The following is a 20,224-nucleotide window of genomic DNA, read 5'->3' as shown; positions in this document are numbered from 1 at the left end:
TAGTCAGGAGGTGGCTTGATATGAGGCTTCAGTTCCTCTTCATGGTCCCTATTCATCTGCGGGTCCTTCGCAATTTCTGCTAAAGTGCCTCTCTCACTAGGGTTGAGGATCAGGAATTTCTTGAGCAGATTTTCACACTCCATGAATATGAAGAAAGAAATATGGTATATTCTGTTCAGTACCCACTAGTGCAGCTCCCTGAAGTTCTGTCCATTGAAAGGCAGGGACCCAGTGAACGTGTAAAGAAGATGACTGCGGACTTCACACATCCATCATTCTAGGGCAGCACGAGGGGGACTGCCACAGAAGGAATCCAGTTTGTTCCAAAGGTAAACTCATTGCTTAAGCCAAGGTCTGGCATTTTTATGATCAGGTCAGCATCGAAAAGCAGGTTCTCTGCCATTAGGTCCCTGTGGGCAATGCCCTTCTGGTGGTAGTACTGCACAGAAGACATTATCTGCCAGAATTTGCCTCAGGCCTCTTTCTCTTTCATGTCATCGTGGTCCAATAGATGATGGAACACCTCTCCTTTGCTAATGTACTCCATGACCAGGTATAGCAATTCCACTGAATCAATCACTTCACATAGTTTTGCCATGTTGAGGTGATTCACAGAACAGTCTCTGGAGGCTGAAAGAGCTCTACTAACTCTAGTTGATAACCTTCATGGCCACCTCTGTCTCAGTCAGGATGTATGTGCTGGGCCAACTTCACTTTAGCAAAGTTGCACTGGCCAATGTCTTGAGGCACCAGTAACTGTCCATATGGGTCTCCTTATCAGCAGAGATGGCCTTGAGGCCTTGCAGCATGGTGACCTACTGCTAGCACTACTCACAATATTAACTAACAATACTAACAAACTATATAAAAAAAGAGAAAAAGAATAAAGAAAAATAAACAAATGAAAAAAAAAGAACAGAGGAAATAAGCCAACTATGATCAAAGTCCCTGAGGTCACCAAAAACCACTGTCCTGGGCTAAAAGAACCAAAAATGTAGGCCTAGCCAGGGACTTACATACGGGTTTGGGATTCCCTCACAATGGGTCTTTATGAGCTCAGAACAAGAAATGGACCTATCATGCCTAGGCATTATTAGCAGTGGTTTTCTCACTTTTTGTCTCAAGATCTCTTTTTTAAAAACATAAAGGGACCCCTAAAGAGCTTGTTGTTTATGTGGGTTGTAGAGATTAATATTTACCTTATTAGAAATTATAACCTGTGGGATGCTTCATTAGCCTTTTCATTTCAAGTTTGAAAATCTACAGTAATTTCTGGCTTTAAAAGAGCTCCTAATGCATGCACTTAAAATAATTCAATTCCTTTTTCTTTAAACTCTGAGCAGTGTCAAAATGATACCACAATTTTACTGGCCTCACAATACCATTGACAGAGACTCTCTCCTTGACTAAACTCTAGTCAGGCTCCTCTAAGCCCTCGAGGCCTCAACCTTGGCATCTGTCAGTGTCTGGCCTGAATTGTCCAGTTGTAGCAAGAATCTTGCCAAATCAGTTTAGAGAGAACCCCACACCCTTGATATCTGATCAAACTCCTCATCCCAACCCTTGGTATCTGATCACCCTGGTCTGCCTCCAGCAGGAATCCTGTTGGGTCTCTTTAACCAGAACCCCTTATCCCTGATGTTTCCTCTTAGTAATTTCCTTCCAGTGTCCCGACCCTGCTCCTTGGCTATAAATCCTCATTTGCCTATCTTTTATTTGGAATGGAGCCCAGTGCTAAACTGAGGTCTCTTTTCCTGTATTGCAATAGTTCCTGAATAAAATCTATATTTACCATTTAAAAGACATAAATAAAATCTGTCTTTACCATCTTAACTAGTGTCCAGCTTTGTTTATCTTTGACAGTTTCTTGTTCACGACTTTAATCCTCATTTACTTTGAATGGCACAGGATGGCATCCTGCAGTTTAGATAAGCTGAAGTTATTTGTTCTGATGTTTGAAGCTAAAGGGATTTTTTAAATTATTATTTGATGTGGGCTAACACTAGTTGAATCTCTGAAACTGTTTAACATTTCCTTATTTTAGTTGTCATATATGATGAACTGCAACTCAGCTGATCACTGCTTTTTTAAATTAAACTTTTTATTTTGAAATAATTGTAAACTTAAGCTGCTTTTTTAAAAGGTATTTTTTATTTTGAAATAAGTGTTGACTCATAGGAAGTTGCAAAAATAGTACAGACTCTTGAGTGCCCTTCAAGCAGCTTGTCCAGTGGTGACATCACAACTACAGTACAATGTCAAAGCCAGAGACTGACACTGGGACAACATTGTTCCTAGATTACAGGCCTGATTCTCTCACCAGTTTCTACATGCAGTCATTTGTGTTGTGTGCGCATGTGCAGCCGCAGGCAACTTATTCCAGTTGTAGATGTGCACAAGCACCGCAACAATCAAGACACTGTTCCATCACCTGCCTGTTGCCCCGTTATTGTCATCCCTCCCTCCCCTTCCCCAAGCCTGGCAACCACTTATCTATTCTCCATCTCTATAATTTTGTTATTTTGAGAATGTTATGTAAGGGAAATCATACAGTGTAATTTCATTTTGAAACTGGCTTTTTTTCACTCAATGTAATGTCCTTAAGATCCATCCAAAGTGTTGCGTGTATCAGTAGGTTGTTCCTTTTTATTACTTAGTATATCCCAGCTATAGCTGCTTTTAGACACAATGGTACAGCACTGGTGGTAGTGGGGGGGACTGGATAAGGTTCTGTGGATTTGCACTCCTGGCCACCTTGTAACTCCCTGGGCAAGGCCAGAAAGTTTTGAACAGTGACAGCTGATGGGCTGGGCACCTCCCCCCACATAGGGCCCTCTTGAGATGCTACATTAAGGAGCACATCCCTCTTCCCCTCTTCAAAGTGTCCACACTCAGGTACACAGGTGTCCTCAGACTTGACTGTGAAAGAAAATCATTAAGTAAACAGTAGTATATCAAGCACAGAGCTGTGGTAAAAAATGTGAATGTTCATATCATTAAGTGAAATAAGCTAGTCTAGAAAGGCTACATACTGTATGATCACAACTATATGACATTCTGGAAAAGACAAAACTATGGAGACAGTAAAAAGATCAGTTGCCAAGGGTTAGAGGGGAAAGAGGGATGAGTAGGCGGAGCAGAGGATTTTTAGGGCAGTGAAACTATTCTCTGTGATACTATAATGATGGACACATGTTATTATACATTTGTCAAAACCCATAGAATGTACAACACTAAGAGTAAACCTACACAGAGAGAGAGAAGTCAAGATGGTGGCATGGGCAGACTCTGAAACCACCTCCTCCCACGGACACAGCCAATTTACAACTACTTGCGGAAAAATTACCCCTGAGAGAGAACTGAAAATTAGATAAGAGGAACTCCTGCAACAAACCACAATCCTGACTGAGGTGGAAGAGGTAGAAATTCCATTCTGGAGAGAAAAAACGCCACCTTCACAAGCTGCAGCACTTCATGGCCGCCGGGGAGCAGCCCAAAAGTTACCGTATATGGACCCCATGGTAATCACAAACCAGAAACATATAATAAATACACAAAAAACTATGAGAAAGGAACCCAAACATAACACTAAAGAAAGCCATCAAACCACAAAGGAAGAGAGCAAGAGAAGAAGAAAGGAACAGAGAAGGACTACTAAAACAAAGAAAAAAGTTAAAAAATGGCGGTAAGTACATACTTATCAATAGCTACTTTAAACATCAATGGACTAAATGCTCCAATTAAAAGGCATAGGGTGGCTGATTGGATAAAACACCAAGACCCATATATATGCTGCATACAAGAGACACACTTCAGACCTAAAGACACTCACAAACTGAAAGTGAAGGGATGGAAAAAGATACTCCACGCAAATGGCAATGAAAACAAAGCTGGGGTAGCAATAATCATATCAGACAAAATAGACTTTAAAACAAAAACTGTAAAAAGAGACAAAGAAGGGCGTTACATAATGATCAAGGGAACAATCAAACAAGAGGATGTAGCACTTGTAAATATCTATGCACCCAACGTAGGAGCACCTAAATATATAAAGCAATTATTAACAGACATAAAAAGAGAAATAGACAGTAACACAATAATAATAGGGGACTTTAACACTCCACTTACACCAATGGACAGATCATCCAAATAGAAGATCAATAAGGAAATATTGGCCTTAGGACACACTAGAACAGATGGACCTAGTAGATATATACAGAACATTCCATCCAAAAACCAAAGAATACACATTCTTTTCAAATGCACATGGAACATTCTCCAGGATTGATCACATATTAGACCACAAAACAAGTCTCCATAAATTTAAGAAGATTGAAATAATACCAAGCATCTTTTGACCACAATGGTATGAAACTAGAAATCAGCTGCAGGAAGAAATTCAGAAAAGCCACAAATAGGTGGAGATTAAACAAAATGCTACTGAACAACGATTGGGTCAACGAAGAAATCAAAGGGGAAATCAAAAAATACCTGGAGACAAATGAAAATGAAAATACGACATGCCAGAATTTATGGGATACAGAAAAAGCGGTTCTAAGAGGGAAGTTTATAGCAATACAGGCCTATCTCAACAAACAAGAAAAATCTCAAACAAACAATCTAAGAGTGCACCTAAAGGAACTGGAAAAAGAAGAACAAAGCCCCAAATCAGTAGAAGAAGGGAAATAACTGACATCACTTCTCACAAGTCTTTCTTAAGCACGTTTATGTTCCTGGGTCTGTGCTAGGAATTAGGAATATGGTGGTGAATGAGGTCTGTGCTAGGAATTAGGAATTAGGGAATTAGGTCCCTACCATCCTGGAGCTTGTGGTCTAATGCCTTCCCTATCAACTGAAGATCTACTCCTTGCCCTGACTTCATGTTCTCCATGGATAAAAGCTTTGGGGCTTTTAAGTCTGTATTTGAAACTGGGCATGAACTTCTGGGACCAGTTATCCCCCGTCACCCTGGATATTGACTGAGGATGCTTGCATTTTTTTTTCTTGGTGAAAGATAGTTTTACTATATTTGTTAGAATTTAAGGATAATTGTACTGCTGCTCCTAAAGTCACACCTGCTCATCTATAGAAGTGTAGGCCTCAGTTCCATGGTGAGGCTTCTTGTCCCATGCAGAGTCCCCTACATCATATGTCTTTTCTCCATGTATAGGAAATCAAGTTGATAAACCTAGTCTGCTTTCCGAATTGGAGCAAGAAGATAAAGCGAGGACAGAGGAAAGAGGAATTCTCCCAGGCACCTGTCCAGGTGAGCACTAGGTATATATGAGTCTTTGTCAGGAACCTCTCTGGCCTGTGGCTTGACAGTTTGGAGTATTACATTAGGAAATGTCCATCAGAGACATTTGTAAAATGCCCTTTTTTTCCGACAAGAAGGCCAAAAACGTTTAGTATGAGCCTCCTCGTGGACCTCCTTTTCTTTTTCTTTAACTTTCTGTTCATTATCTCATACTTTACTTTGGCCTCAGAGGGGGGAAAAAAATCTCTCTCTTCCTTCTTAAATTTAAGTCTCATATGAGCTCTTTGTCTAGTTCCTTCTCACTTTACATTCCTGACAATTCCTTCTTTCCATCAGCATCAATCTCAATCTTTCTAGAGTCTTCTTTAATACAAACCTAAAATTTTCACACTCGTGTCCCTTTCATTGTAAACCTCCTGAAAATCTCTAACCCCTTCGGGTCTACCTTCACTAATGTGTGCATTTTACCTTTTCTTTACTTCATCAACTTAAATTTCTTTTCAATTTGTTTCGCATTTGGAGACTCTACTTAAAGTCCAAGGGTTAACTTCTAAGCAGCATGTTTTTAGAGAAGAACAATCTAAAGGTTTAAAAATGGTAAGATTTCTGATTTTCCACAGTAGGAAAATACCATAAATTAGAAAAGCCACAAAGTTACCAAGGGATTCATTTTCCCAAGAAAAAGTTGTCCCTCTGGAGAGATACCCTGAAACTCTTGTGAATTTGGAGAGAAGCATAAGTTATCTCCAAAATTTTTTCTTCCCTGAGTGTTCACACAAGTAAATGTTTCCATAAATGTGACTCAGATATTGAGTGTTTCAAACATAAATTTGTCTTAAACTTATCAGAAGATGCTCTGTGAATCTGATAAGGACTTATGGCAAAGCATCCATCTTTTTTAACTTCTGAGAACTCAAACCAGCAGAAATCATATACAGGCACTCAAAGTGGCAAAAACACCAATTATAATGATGTTATACATAGCAGAATTCCTGGAAGAAAAATTCCTATGATAGCATTGAATATTAAAAATATTATAAATTATAGTTAGCATTCATTTCTTAATCAACAGGAGAGAAGTCATCTTGGAGTGAAACTCAACAAGTGTAATCAGTGTTTTAAAGTCTTCAGCACAAAATCTAATCTTACTCAGCACAAGAGAATTCATACTGGAGAAAAACCCTATGATTGCAATCAATGTGGCAAATCCTTCAGCAGCAGTTCTTACCTCACTGTTCATAAGATAATACATAATGGGGAGAAACCCTATGAATGCAGTGACTGTGCGAAAGCCTTCAGTAATCCCTCATCCCTTAGACTTCATGTGAGAATTCACACTGGAGAAAAGCCCTATGAATGTAACCAGTGTTTTCACATCTTCCGCACTAGATGTATCCTCAAAAGGCACAGGAGAGTTCATACTGGGGAGAATCGTTACAAATGTAATCACTGTGGAAAGGCTTCAGCACGAGCTCCTCCCTTACTGTCCACAATAGAATGCATACAGGGAGAAACCTTATGAATGTCATGATTGTTGTAGAGCCTTTAGGAAGAGCTCACATCTGACACAGCATGTGAGAACTCATACTGGAGAAAAACCCTATGAGTGTAATGAGTGTAATGAGTGTGGGAAATCCTGCAGCAGTAGCTTTTCTCTTACTGTGCACAAGAGAATACATAACGGAGAGAAAGCCTACGAGGGCAGTGACTGTGGGAAAGCTTTTAATAATCTCTCATCTGTTAAGAAACTTGTGAGAACTCACACTGGAGAAAAACCATAGGAATGCAATCACTGTGGGAAATCTTTCACCACTAACTCTTACCTTTCTGTGCATAAGAGAATTCATAATAGGTAGATATGAATATAATAACTGTGGGAAAGCATTCATTGATCTTCCATCCCTCGGGCATCTTCGGGACTCACATTGCAGGTATAAATTATTTGTCGTGTAATAAATTATCCCTAAAATTTAGTGGTTCAAAACAACAAGCATTTATTATCTCTCAATTTCTGCAGGTCAGGAGTTCAGGAATGGATTAACTATGTAGTTCTAGCTCAGGATCTCTCATGAGAAACAAGATGTCAACCAGAACTGCAGTCATCTAAAGTCTTTGGGACTGAAGGGTCCACTTCCAAGGTAGCTTACTCACATCCCTGGCAAATTAGTGCCAGTTGTTGGCAGGAGTCCTTCAGTTTCTCCTTATGTAGGTCTCTCCATGGTGCTGAGTATCATCACAATATGGAAGCAGGTTCCCTCCAAAGGAAGTGATCCAAAAGAGCCCATGCAGAAGCCATAAGTCTTTTATGACCTAGCCTCAGAAGGCCATATTCTCTCTTCATCTGGATTGTGTTGGTCACCCAGACTGATCCTGCCACAGAGTGGGAGGGAACTACACAGGCTATGAATACCAGGAGACAGAGATCACTGGGAATCCTCTTGGAGTCTGGCCTTCAGTGAAGAAAAGCCTTCAGCACACCCTCATCCTTCTAATCTGACAATATGGAGTAGCATTCAATAACCCACATGTTAACTCACTCTGGAGAGAAGCCTTCTAAGTGCACTCTATGTAGTAAAACCTTCAACACAAACTCTGACTCTACTGTGTGCCAGAAGATGACCTACTGGGGAGAAACCTAAAGAATGCAATAGCTATAGGAAAGCCTTCAGTGATAGCTAGCCTTCGGGAGTCACGTCACAATTTACACTAAGGGAAAACTCTATGAATATCATCAAAATGGAAAACCCTTCAGAGGACCCTCATCCCTAAAGACACACATGAGAAATACACTGCAGAGGAACACTCTGTATATAAGGAATGGCAAACACTGGCACTCTCCCCTCTAGTCTACGCTGCTCTGTGCTTGGGGAGGTTGATGGACTATATCAAAGAGCTCATTTGCCTTAGGCTTCTGTTTGGGTTGGTCAGTGGGGAGCCCAGATAGGAGATCAGAGGGATGGAGGAGAGTGACTCCATGCCGTGACTATATCCCTGCAGGAGAACTGGGGTCCAGATGTTACCCTTGAGCTCTTCTCAGCCCCTGTGGTGCAGCTGTCTCCCCTCTGCCCACTATGACCCCAGACTCACCCCCCTCCCCTCACCTTTTCTTCCTTGCTCTTCCAGTGACTGAATATGCAGTATCCCTCTTTGGTTTCCCTACACCCTAGTCCTGTTAACATGAATCATTCTGGCCTAGTGACACATCAGTGCATGGAGAGCATAATGGAAAGTCTGTACCATTTCCTACAGGGCCCCCAAATAATCAGGATTCATCACATCACTGACCTCACCTTCCACCACTCCCCTATTTGCTCCATCCACTGTAGCCATACTGGTCTTGCTGTAGCTCCCTCACCCCAGCACAATTCAATGTCAGGGTCTCTGTACTGCCTAGACTGATATCCCCCAATGTAGCCACATGGCTCACTCTCAGTTCACTTAGGTCTCTGCTCAAGTGTCCCCTGAACAGAGAGGCATTCATTCTCACTCCAGATAAATGAGCAAGTCTCCAATTCCCACATTTCTTATCATTATTGGGAGATATTCATCTCAATAGCACATATCACCATCCAATTAACTCTATATATACTTATTTATTTGACTAATATTTATTCCATCCCAACCCCCACTAGGTTGTAAGCACCATGATGGCAACGACTGTGTGTGTGATCCATTACTGTAGATCTTATGCCACAAATCATACCTGGTACTCAGGCAGTGCTCTGTAGCATAGAGTTTAAGAGTATGGACTCTGGAGAGAGACCATTTGCGTTCAAGTCTAGACTCTACCACTTAATAACCTGCTCACCTCAGGCAAGTAACATGTTTTGTGCTCCAGTTTCTTCATCTGTAAAATGGGAACATGAGAGTGCCTACTTCGTAGACTTGTATTAAGGATTCAATTGGTTGATATATGTAAAGCACTTATGAAACTTCCTGGTATATAGGAAAGACTGTATATGTATTTCATCTTCTACTGTGAATTAATTAAAATTTTTTGTAGGAATATGCCAAGCAAAAGAAGCCAGACAGAAAGGAATAAATACTATATGATTCTATTTATATAGGTTTCTAGAACAGGCAGAAAATAATCTCTGTTGGGGTAAAAAATCAGAACAGTGGTTGCATCAAAGTGTGAGGTGAGGGAAGTGAGGCAGTAGCTGGGATTGACTGGGAAGGGACAAGAAGGAACTTTATGGGGTGAGAAAAATGTTCTATATCTTGATAGAGGAATAGGTTACACAGGTGTATGCATTTGTCAAAATGCATTAAACTGTACACTTAAGATCTGTACGTTAAACTGCATGTAAATTATACCTTAATTTGCATCAAACTCATTTTGCTAAGCGAAAGAGACAGAAAGCCATATGTTGCATGCTTCCATCGTATGACATTCTGGAAAAGGCAAAACTGTAGGCAAGGACAACAAATCAGTGGTAGCCAGGAATCATTCTGACAGTACTGTGGCGGAGAATAAATGATTCTATGCATTTGTCAAAGCCCACAAAACCGTGTAGCACAGAGTGTATGTAATACGTGCAAGTTTAAAAAAAATCAACCCATGTGACTGAGTATCCCAGGATGGAATGCAAACTGTGACAAATGAATCTAACATTATTATAAATTTATGATATCATCATACTGAAGGGGGTTGGGGGGCAGAAGCTAACTTGAGTAACTTTGGAAAACGGGTGTTTTGACTAGAAACCGTAAGGCTAAATATAATAGGAACTGTACACTGTACGTAAACACTGTATTCTAGTTGATAAATTTGTTTCTTCTGTGAGAAGAGCCTAGAAATTCTGCAACTGCTTTACCCATATGCTGAGGGTGAAGAGTATGGATGGCAGGTAGAGGATGGTGGGAACCAGGTTTCTCTGTTGGAGATAGAAATTATAAAGGAGCAAGAAAGGAAGGTTAGGATGAATCCTGTAGTTCAGGATTATAGCTGGAGACATCAGTACAAACTCAAGTTTACCTTAATATGTATACAGATGGACAGACACAGAAAGAACTATAGATATGCCGATATACGTGGTTTACTATATATACATATGTTACTAGCTCTGTCTGCTTTGTCTGCTGAGAGAGCCTAGAAGTAGTGACACCTGAGTAGCAATGAGCATACCCAGCACCCAAATCTGCTTTCTAATACCCTTTTCTCCAATAAAAGGGACCAGAGCTCTTTGGAGAAATGAGTGACTCGAGGGCAAAAGAATGGGAATGTGTAAAAAGGACACAGAAGCCAACTCGAAAGAAAGCTCACAACGGGCAAGGCTAGAACAATTTGAGCAACAAAATAAATTTATTGGATTATAGCCCAAAGTATAAAATACATGTACATAAGTCCATGCTTATATAAATGAATGAGTGACTAAACGGGGGAGCAATGACTTCTCTACAGAGGAATTCCATTATAATATATGTAGACACTCCCTCCCAGCAGGAGATGGAACTTAATTCCCACTCCCTCCACCCCCTTGAGAGTGAGCCAGACACAGTCACTTGCTTCCAAAGAATACAGCACGGAAAGGGAAAAACAAACAGTAACTTTACAGTGGAGAAACCTGGCAAATACTACCTTGGCCAAGTGATGGACGTTATCATCAACAGTAATGTCACGTGGATATTATGCTCCCCATACGATGTGACTGGAAGAACACTTCATCTCTGTGATATTCGTGCTAAAAACTGATAACCCTAGTTTATCCTAACAAAAATATCAGACTAATCCAAACTGGGGGACATTCTACAGGACACCTAGCCAGTACTTCTGATGACTGTTAAGGAAATCAAACAAAGGCTAAGAAACTCTCACAGAACAGAGGACACTGGAGAGAGCTGACAATTAGACATAACATGGTACCCTGGGTTAAATCCTGGAATAGAAAGAGAGCATTAACGGAAAAGTCAATGAAATCCAAGTGAAGTTTGAAATTTATTTTTTTTTTGGTGAGAAAGATTAGCCCTGAGCTAACATCTGCTGCCAATCTTCCTCTTTTTGCTGAGGAAGACTGGCCCTGGGTTAACATCTGTGCCCATCTTCCTCCATTTTCTGTGGGACACTTGCCACAGCACGGCTTGATAAGTGGTGCATACGTCTGCGCCCAGGATCCGAACCTGCGAACCCTGGGCCACGGAAGGAGAGCATGTGAACTTAACCACTACACCACCAGGCTGGCCCCAATAGCTTCTTTTTTTTTATTTTTTTTAATGGTCATAAATCTGGTTTCTCCTTCTAGAGAATGGGACTCATAATACTGTGAACATCACAGGAGTTTTGTGAGGATGAACTGTGAAAAATTCACATAATGCACCATGTACTGTGCACCGTGCCTGGCTCAGTCAGAGTTAAGAGCTCAATGATTATTGGTTGCATTATTGTTTCTAGAGCAATGAAATGTACCCAGCCTCTTGATGGCAGGGCCTATGACACCGTTCTTTGGGAGTTCCCAGAAAATAAAAACGATGTATAACAACATCAGTAACAAAAAAAGCGGCAAGGTGCTGAATGAACCGCTTCATATATATGCGTATGAATTTAATATGAAGACGAATTACTGGAGAATCTTGTTAAAATGAAGATTCTGATTCAGAAGGTCTGGGGTAGGGGCCAAGGTTTTACATTTTGAACAAGCTCCCAAGTGACGCCAATGCTGCTGGTCCAAGGACCGAAATTTGGGCTGCAACTTTTCTATTTCTGCATGTTTTTAAATTTTCCTTAAAAAAATACAAAAAAGTTTTCTCCATCTATTCTTTATCTCTTCACCACAAAAAATACTCTTATTTTTAAACCCAACTATATCATATGTAACCCACCAGTCGTCAAGATCTTAAATAAGCAACTATTTCAACAGTACAGTCTTCCCCGCTTATACGCAGTTTTGCCTTCCACAGTTTCAGTTACCTGCAGTCAACTGTGGTCTGAAAATATTAAATAGAAAATTCCCAACTTCGTAAGTTTTAAATTTCGTGCTGTTCTGAGTAGCATGATGAAATCTTGCTCCATCCCACCTGGGACGTGAATCATCCCTTTGTCCAGCGTATCCACGCTGCATAAGCTACCTGCCCATTGTCACTTAGCAGCTATCTCAGTTATCAGATTGACTATCGCAGTATGACAGTGCTTGTGTTCTAACAACCATGGACATCATCTGCTTATGACATCCAACCATCAACATCATCATGGCTGAATGATCCTCCTCATGTATTGTCAGAAGGTCAATATTAACCTAGCGCTACATCACAATGCCTAGATCATTCACCTCACTTCATCTCAACATGTAGGCATTGTATCATCTCACATCCTCACAAGAGGAAGGGTGAGTACAGTACAATAAGGTATCTTGAGAGAGAGAGACCACATTCACAGAACTATTTTTACAGTATATGGTTATAACGGTTCTATTTTATTATTGTTGTTAATCTCTTACTGTGCCTAATTTATAAATTAGACTGTATCACAGGTATGAATGCATAGGAAAGAATATAGTATATACAGGGTTCTGTATTATCCGCAGTTTCAGGCATCCGCTTGGGGTCTTGTAACACATCCCCCGTGGATAAGGGGAGGCTACTGTACAAAAAAGGGGTAACTACACATTAATGTTTGCCCCCACGTGATCTCATACCTATGTAGATAAAAGTAATGTCTTGCAAAGTCAAGTCATATACAATTCTCTTAGCCTTATCAGTTAAAAAAGCCTAAATACTTTACAGTAACCTAGATTAACCACAATCCTAGGAAATTGTGTGAAAATTTTAATTTGGTAAATTCTATTTGGAAACAGAGTATCCTATTACTAAGGCTCCTGCTTAACGATTTATTGAGTTTTCAAAGGATAAGAAGCGATCTTAGATGATCTTAGATTTAGTAGCATATACAGGATATTTGAGAGAAAAAAGAGGAAAAGATGAAGAAAGCACATGCTGAACTGAGAAATAGGGAATAACAAAAAATGAGATGTAAGAGAGTCATACTTTCCTGCAATTAATGACATCACAGAAAATTTTAAAAACCAGTTTCCTTAACTCAATGATTTCGAGCCATTCTGGCTTTGTGATTTCACTTTCCCATCCTCCTTAAAATGTTTCTTAACACAAACTTTGGAAATTTAAAAAACGACATTTTTTTTAAAACTCTGAGATAACTGCAAAATAAGCTCAGCAAACACCATTTTAACTGGTATTGACTTTAAAAATTGTTCAAATTTATTTAGTGAAAGAAACTAACTGATTTTGATGGCAAGAAATCTTTCTGGTATGTGTATACATAAATACAATGTTTCCAAACACAGTATACCATAGTAGAATTCAACAGGACACTAACAGATCCATGGTGCAAACTGTGCCCTGTGTTCAAATTCACTCTGAACTGGTTTTCCTTAAATGTCACAGGTCATTGAGGCTCCAGGGCTTCTCAAAGCCTCTAAAAAGCCTTTAAACTCTGAATTTCTAAAAAGGAGGTTTCCATTGAGAACATTTCCAGTGATCATAGTCCCTATTCACTGCCTACCCACAACACTTTACAAGCTGAGATCCAAAGATTCTTGAACCATAAAACGACAATTAAAATATTTTCTATAAGCCAAGGAAATTGCAGTGTTACAGTCAACAAAGCTCCATTGCCAGCTAGAGACTAATTCTAAATGGTTGAGACCATTACAGCACATCACTAACAACCTGCCTCACCCTGTAAGAATTTTTCAAGAGCATAATAGACAGAGACTAATTAAAGGGATTCAAATAAATTCTCAAATTTACATGGACAAACATATTATTAAAAATTTAATCTACAGGCAAACAGCGAAATTCTTCTGAGTATTAAGCATGTATCAATCATCCAAAAATGAGCAAAATATGATAATATATTTCTGGTCTTTACCCATAAATCTAGTCCTGGAGTAAATCATCACTCAAGATAATTTTAAAATAAAAAATATCTACCCAGGATTTGAAAAATTTGGTTGCAAATAACAACACATCCACACAGTGAGGAACTGATGCTCTGAAATCTTCCCATAGTATCTTCAGAAAGCTTAACTTCAGTTACATAATAAACTTTGTGCTGAGCTGAAACTGATGTACAGGTGCATCCTGACCCAGATTTCTTAGTAAATAAGTTTCAAAACTGTCCCTTATAGCATAGGCCAAGAGACATTTTCCTATGTATTCTTCTTCCCTTCAGTCAATGGTTATAGAGAGCTTTCCACATGGAAAGAATCAAAAAACCATTTTTTTTAGTAGAAAGCTAATTATACCAACCAAAAATGCTAAATGACTTCTTAAGTCTATTTCATTTCATAAACTTTATTTTCATAAAGGAAAAAAGAAACGCTAAAGCAAAAATACATTTAAAAATTCTAGCCAATAAAAATCAAATTTTACTTTAAAAACTATTTACAATGTATATTAATTTCAAAAGGAGAGCATATTTCTCCTCTCATCACTCTATATTAACATTCGTAGTTACTGAAACTTTTGCTGTTTGCAAGAAAATCCCTATGTCTATAAAGTTCACCTCCTCACTCTTTTAACTAACTAGGCACAATCTCCCTTCTCTGTACTGCCTTGTTATAAAAGCTTTGGGGAGGGGCTCTCAGGGTTAGTAACAATGACAGTAGAGCAAAGGAAAAGATTAGCATAACAGCCGTGAGGAAGAAAATGAAAGCAAAATAGAAGCAGGTCTTCCTCCTCCTGATAAACAAACACCAAGGCAGTTGAAAGAATTAGATAACTCGACAATCACACTTCTCAGAAGCACATACCTTGTATGGTAGAAATGATGACTCAGAATAATCACAGAATATGCTTTGCAATTATTTTAAATGAGTATGCATAATAAGACTCCTGTAAGCAAATCTGCTTTCACAGGGTTTAACTTTTTTCAACTATACCATCTAATTTGACTTACTACTCACCTTTGCTTTAGATATGGCAGTAAAATATATAAAAGATTACTGGAACAGGTAAGCGGTCAGAATATAACAGCACGCGATCTCTCCGCATACTCAACAAGAGGATTTACTCTCAAGAGGCTTACTTCCTATTTTCCAGGTAGCTTTGTTCCTGTGTCTCCTCTAGGTATTTCTACCTATCAACCATTTCATTGCTCACTAATGAATAAGACAATGCGGGACAATGTGACTCTCCTATTCACTTACTATAGTCAATATACCTGTAGAGATCTGAATCAAAACTGAGATTCAAAAGTCTTCTAATTTACCTCTCAACTCTGGAGATTCATAAAGTTTTAGATAACAGAGTTTGACTAGAATCACCAGAAACTCTGTTATCTAAAATTTTATTACACGTTGTAAAAGTGATAGGATGAAACTTCAAAATCATTTAGTTCAACTCAATTACTTTACAGTTGAGAAATCATTCAGAGAACTAGTTAGATGGTGTCAACTCAGGTTTTGTAACTCCAGACCAACACTTGTTCTGCTAAATCATGCTGCTTTCCGTGTAACTACTCCTTCTTCTCTATGATGTTCTTGTTATCCAAACAGTGCACCTGTGAAAGCTGATAAACTCAAGTATTCCTAGAATGACCAGAAAATCCCAAGTCTCAGGTCAAATACATATACCACTGCTTCATTTTCTACCCCAACATTTTTTCTGAAACCCTCCTAACTGCCAAAACTTTCCTGTTTCTTGTCCATCACATTTCTCTATCACTATAATTAATGTTTTAGTTATCTAGTACCCTATGTTACATAAAACATAATGCTAATCATAATAAGCAAATATTGAGTGCTCATTATATCAGCAACTATATTAACACCTTTAGATGTAGCATCTCACTTAATCTTCAACTTCAAATAAGATAAATAATACCGTAATCCCCATTTCAAAACTGCAAAAATCAAAGCCTCAGAAGTTAATTTTTTCTTTTTCTCTCTCTCTCTCTCTTTTTTTTTTTGCTGAGGAAGATTGGCCCTGAGCTAAGATGTGTTGCCAATCTTCCTCTTTTGGCTTGAAGAAGATTCACCCTGAGCTAACATCTGTGCCAGTCTTCCTCTATTTTGTATGTGGGTCGCCGCCACAGCATGGCCACCAATGAGTGATGTAGGTCGGTGCCCAGGAACTGAACCCGGGCCACTGAAGCAGAGCACACCAAACTTAAGCACTAGGCCATGGGGCTGGCCCCAGAGGTTAAATAATTTGTCCTAATTCACAGAGCTAACCAGAAGTAGAACCAGGATAAGTAATCAGGCAGTCTCACTCCAATGTCCATATTCCTGATCTCTACATACAATGAGTATATATAACTACACGGACTTTATTATTAATATGCAGATAACTTAAAATTTGGGGGCTACAGAAGAATTTAAAGAGTCTTTGTATTTGAAGAGGCTTCTTTCACATTAAAATAGCTTAATATGGCTTAATCCCATAAACTATATCTTCCTTAAAAAGACATGGCCCAAGTAAGAACTCTTAACTCACTCATATATAATTAAAACTCAAATTAAAGAAAATAGGAGGAAAAAAGAGTTGCAACAATACTTTAACAAATATCCAGATCAGCATTGTCAAAAAGAACTTTTTGTAGTGATAGTAATGTTTTCTATCTGCACCGTCCATCATGGTAGCCACTAGCCACATGGGACTATTCAGCATTTGAAATGTGTCTAGTGTGACTAACTGAATTTTGAATATTGTGCAATTTTAATTAATTTACATTTAAACAGCCACATGTGGCTAGTGGCTACTATATTGGACAGCACAGGTAGAAGATAAAATGCCAGAAAAAGATGAGGAAAGAAATTCTTATTGCCCTTATTTAGAGAGTGCACTAACAGTCAAATCAATTTAAATCTCTTTTCCTACTTGTTCTAGCTTCAGTTATTAACCCAAACAATATATACCTCCAAGGAGATTTAAGTAACCCAAACTTCTATACTTAAATTCTTCTTTGTGTATCTCAAAGGAAAAAAATAATTAAAACCTGTATTATCAACAAAGCTCCTTATATTAGAAACTTTTTACTGTTTGGATACCTAAGAGGAAGAATTTGAACCTGAAAACTGCCATCTACTAAGAAAACTAAAAAGAGTCACACAAGTTTTCCATTCTCTTCATAATAAATACTTGATAATAAAGTGCTTACCTTGATTCTCCACTACTGTTTCTAACACTTTCTTCATCACTGTGTCCATTCATTGTAAATATCAAGAAGTTTTAAAATAAAATATATATCTTCCCAGTTTAAAAGATGAATATAAATACGACTCCTCCTTGAATACCAAAATTTCACAGACGAATTTTCTTCAACATTCACAGGTTTCCTGGGACCCTTTTTGATTCACCTAAAGAAAACATATTAAGAAAATAAGAAAACTTCCTGTAGAGAAAAAGATAAGTCTATTTAGAACTTATACAAATCTACCTAGGCCAATCAGAAATACCTAGGCTTCCATTAACTACATTCCTGACTACTTACTAGAATTTATAGCACACCAGTGCTTATTTTTGACAGAAGAAATCAGAATATCTGCTGAGTGATAAAACTTTTAGACTAACTGCAGCTGTGTAGCGATACATATACACACATTATGGATAACTAGCTAACTAAAGAATAATGGTAATATATAACATATACATACACTCCAAGAATAGAAAACGGAGTCTTATTAGATACTTTGTCAAACCAAGTAAGGGGGGAAAAGATTACCTTTAATCAAACACTAATTCATATCACCAAGAACTTCATACACTTGAATGAGACAAAGTTTTGAAAATGCTCACATAAGAACAGAAGAATAAAAGGGTATCATACAATCTTCGCAAAAACTGTACAGGTCAAAATAAACGTGTACTTTCACAGGTAAGCCGAGAGTGGAATGATAAAATTTAAATCATATTTATCCAGGTTGGACTTGCGGAGATTCCATTAAAAAAAAAAAAAGGTAATGGAATACACACTATGATTTTTTAAGTAACAGGTTTGGGGCAGAAATCACTGACCAAGACACAGCATTCCCACCTTTTAAGATTTCAGCACAACACTGGAGAGTCACCTACAAGCCATCCACGAATAAACCAAGGAGATCTCTGGCAGCGGAGGGAGAGGAAGAAGCGGGGGAAGGAGACGTCAGATCCTTCCCCAGCCAGAAAGGACCAAGACAGCCGACTGAGAGCAGAGCTGTCCTCCGACCTCAGCAAAGAGAATTCAGTCCTACGATGATTTCCATTCCACAAAAAAAGAGGAGGAAAACAGGCTGTTGCCAACTTCATCACAGCAAACTCTACATCTAGATCGAGATTTTAATTCTCCAGAGACTAAGGTCCAGTAGACTCTTTGCAAGAACTGGTTATCCAAAAAGTAACTGTTCCACACAACATTTATTCCTCATGTTAAATATTAATTCCAACCCGTCAAAGAGCTTTACTGTTCAACAAGTCTTAAAAATCTAGGGACTCTAACAAACCGCCTCTTTCCCGAAAGTCTCTCTGCGTTGAGAAAGTTCACTCCTCTGTTCGTTCTTTCCTTTCCACCTTCCTTTCGCTCCTCAAAACGGCTTTCTCTGGACATTCTAACTTCCTTTTTCCCCCTCATCTGCCTTCCCCGAGTCAGTCCTCTTTCTGAGGCCCTGCTCACAGCCCTGAGTGCTGAAGCTCCAGGCGCACGCAGCTCTCTCCAGCCTTTCCCGCGTCTCAACAATGAAGTCAAACCTCCCCAACCCTCCTCCCCTGTGCCCGGTCCTCGAACAGCTGCTCTGCTCCTGCTGAGTTTCCCAAGCGGGGCTCGAAAGGAGGCTGGAAGCCTTCCTCCTCCCGCCTCCGTCCATCGCAGCTTCGCTCCAGTCAGTCTCCCGGCCGGACGCACACTCCCACCCCCGTCCCTCCCAGGGCCCCCCTCTCGGTCCCCGAGTCTCTCTTCCCGCCTCACACTTCCCGCCGCCCCGCTCCGCGCCCTCCCGGGCTCGCCTGGGCCGCCGCCCCTCCCCCTCGCCGCCGCCCCCCACGTGCCGGGAGGCCGGGTCGCGGCGTGGGCGACGCGCCGGCCAAGCGCTCGCCGCTCGCGCTCCGCGGCTCTGCCCTCGCGGCCCCGCCGCGCCCACGCCGAGGAGGCCCGGGCTCCGCCGCCCGCCGGCGCTAGGACGCGCTCCGCGGAGCCCCCCGCGCGCCACTCACGCGCCCCCCGCGCGCCCAGCCCGGCCGCCGCCGCCGCCGCCGCCCTCGCAGAGCCGCCCCGGCCTTCGCCCGGAGCCCCCGCCCCCGCCCGGCCGGCTCCCGGCCTCCCCGCCACGTCCTGACCCGCCCGCCGCCCCCTTTCTTACCGGCGGCCGTGCAGGCTTCGTGGGGGCGGAAGGAGCCCACTCAGGTCGGCGGCCTCCCCCGCGCCCAGCCCGCGGTCTCCGCCGCCGGGTGAGTCCTCGGGCTCCGGGCGTCTCGGGGGAAGCAGGAGTCCGTGAGGGGGAGGGGGAAGCCCCAGCCCGCGGCTCCCACGCGCGACCCCTTGCGGAGCGGATCCAACAATCCATTCATGATGGAAGCACCAACGGCCAGGGCAGCCAGAGCGAGAAGGAACGAGCCGTCGTCGTCGCCGCAGCAGCCACGTGCGCGCTCCCGCTCCCGCCGCTTATCCGCTCCCGGCAGCCGCCAGAACGCCGAGAGAGCAAGCGCCGCCGCCGCCGCCGCCGCCGCCCGCGCAACGAAAGCTCCCTGCTGGCTCCCCTTCCCCACTGGGCGCGAGGAGGGATTTGTTGATGCAATTGGATTCAAGGTCAGGAGGAGGAGGGAAGCTGTACATACAATGGAATGGGATGGAGCTGATTGATGACATCCGTTTGAAAGGTAATGTGTTTGGAGATGAGTAGGTGTGGAGATCATTGGTGTAGGACTTACTGAGTTTCTGATGCCTTTGAGTCATCCAAGAGGCTTTTGGATAGAAGTCTAGAGCTGAGAAGTAAGATCTAGACTGAAAACTAACTGTTGAGTATGTAGGGAGAAATTAAA

The 20,224-nt window shown here is 40.9% G+C and overlaps 1 pseudogene; it reads right to left on the bottom strand.

Annotated features, from left to right (window-relative positions):
• LOC131401951 (butyrophilin-like protein 9) overlaps positions 1-19,840 on the bottom strand; it is a 52,496-nt pseudogene extending 32,656 nt beyond the window's left edge.
• Positions 19,841-20,224: the final 384 nt, after the last annotated feature.

Source organism: Diceros bicornis (genome assembly GCF_020826845.1).
Source record: "Diceros bicornis minor isolate mBicDic1 chromosome 27 unlocalized genomic scaffold, mDicBic1.mat.cur SUPER_27_unloc_1, whole genome shotgun sequence".
NCBI classification, from domain to species: domain Eukaryota; kingdom Metazoa; phylum Chordata; class Mammalia; order Perissodactyla; family Rhinocerotidae; genus Diceros; species Diceros bicornis.
Note: the sequence above shows the minus strand (reverse complement) of the source record. Positions and strands in the feature narration are given on the sequence as shown.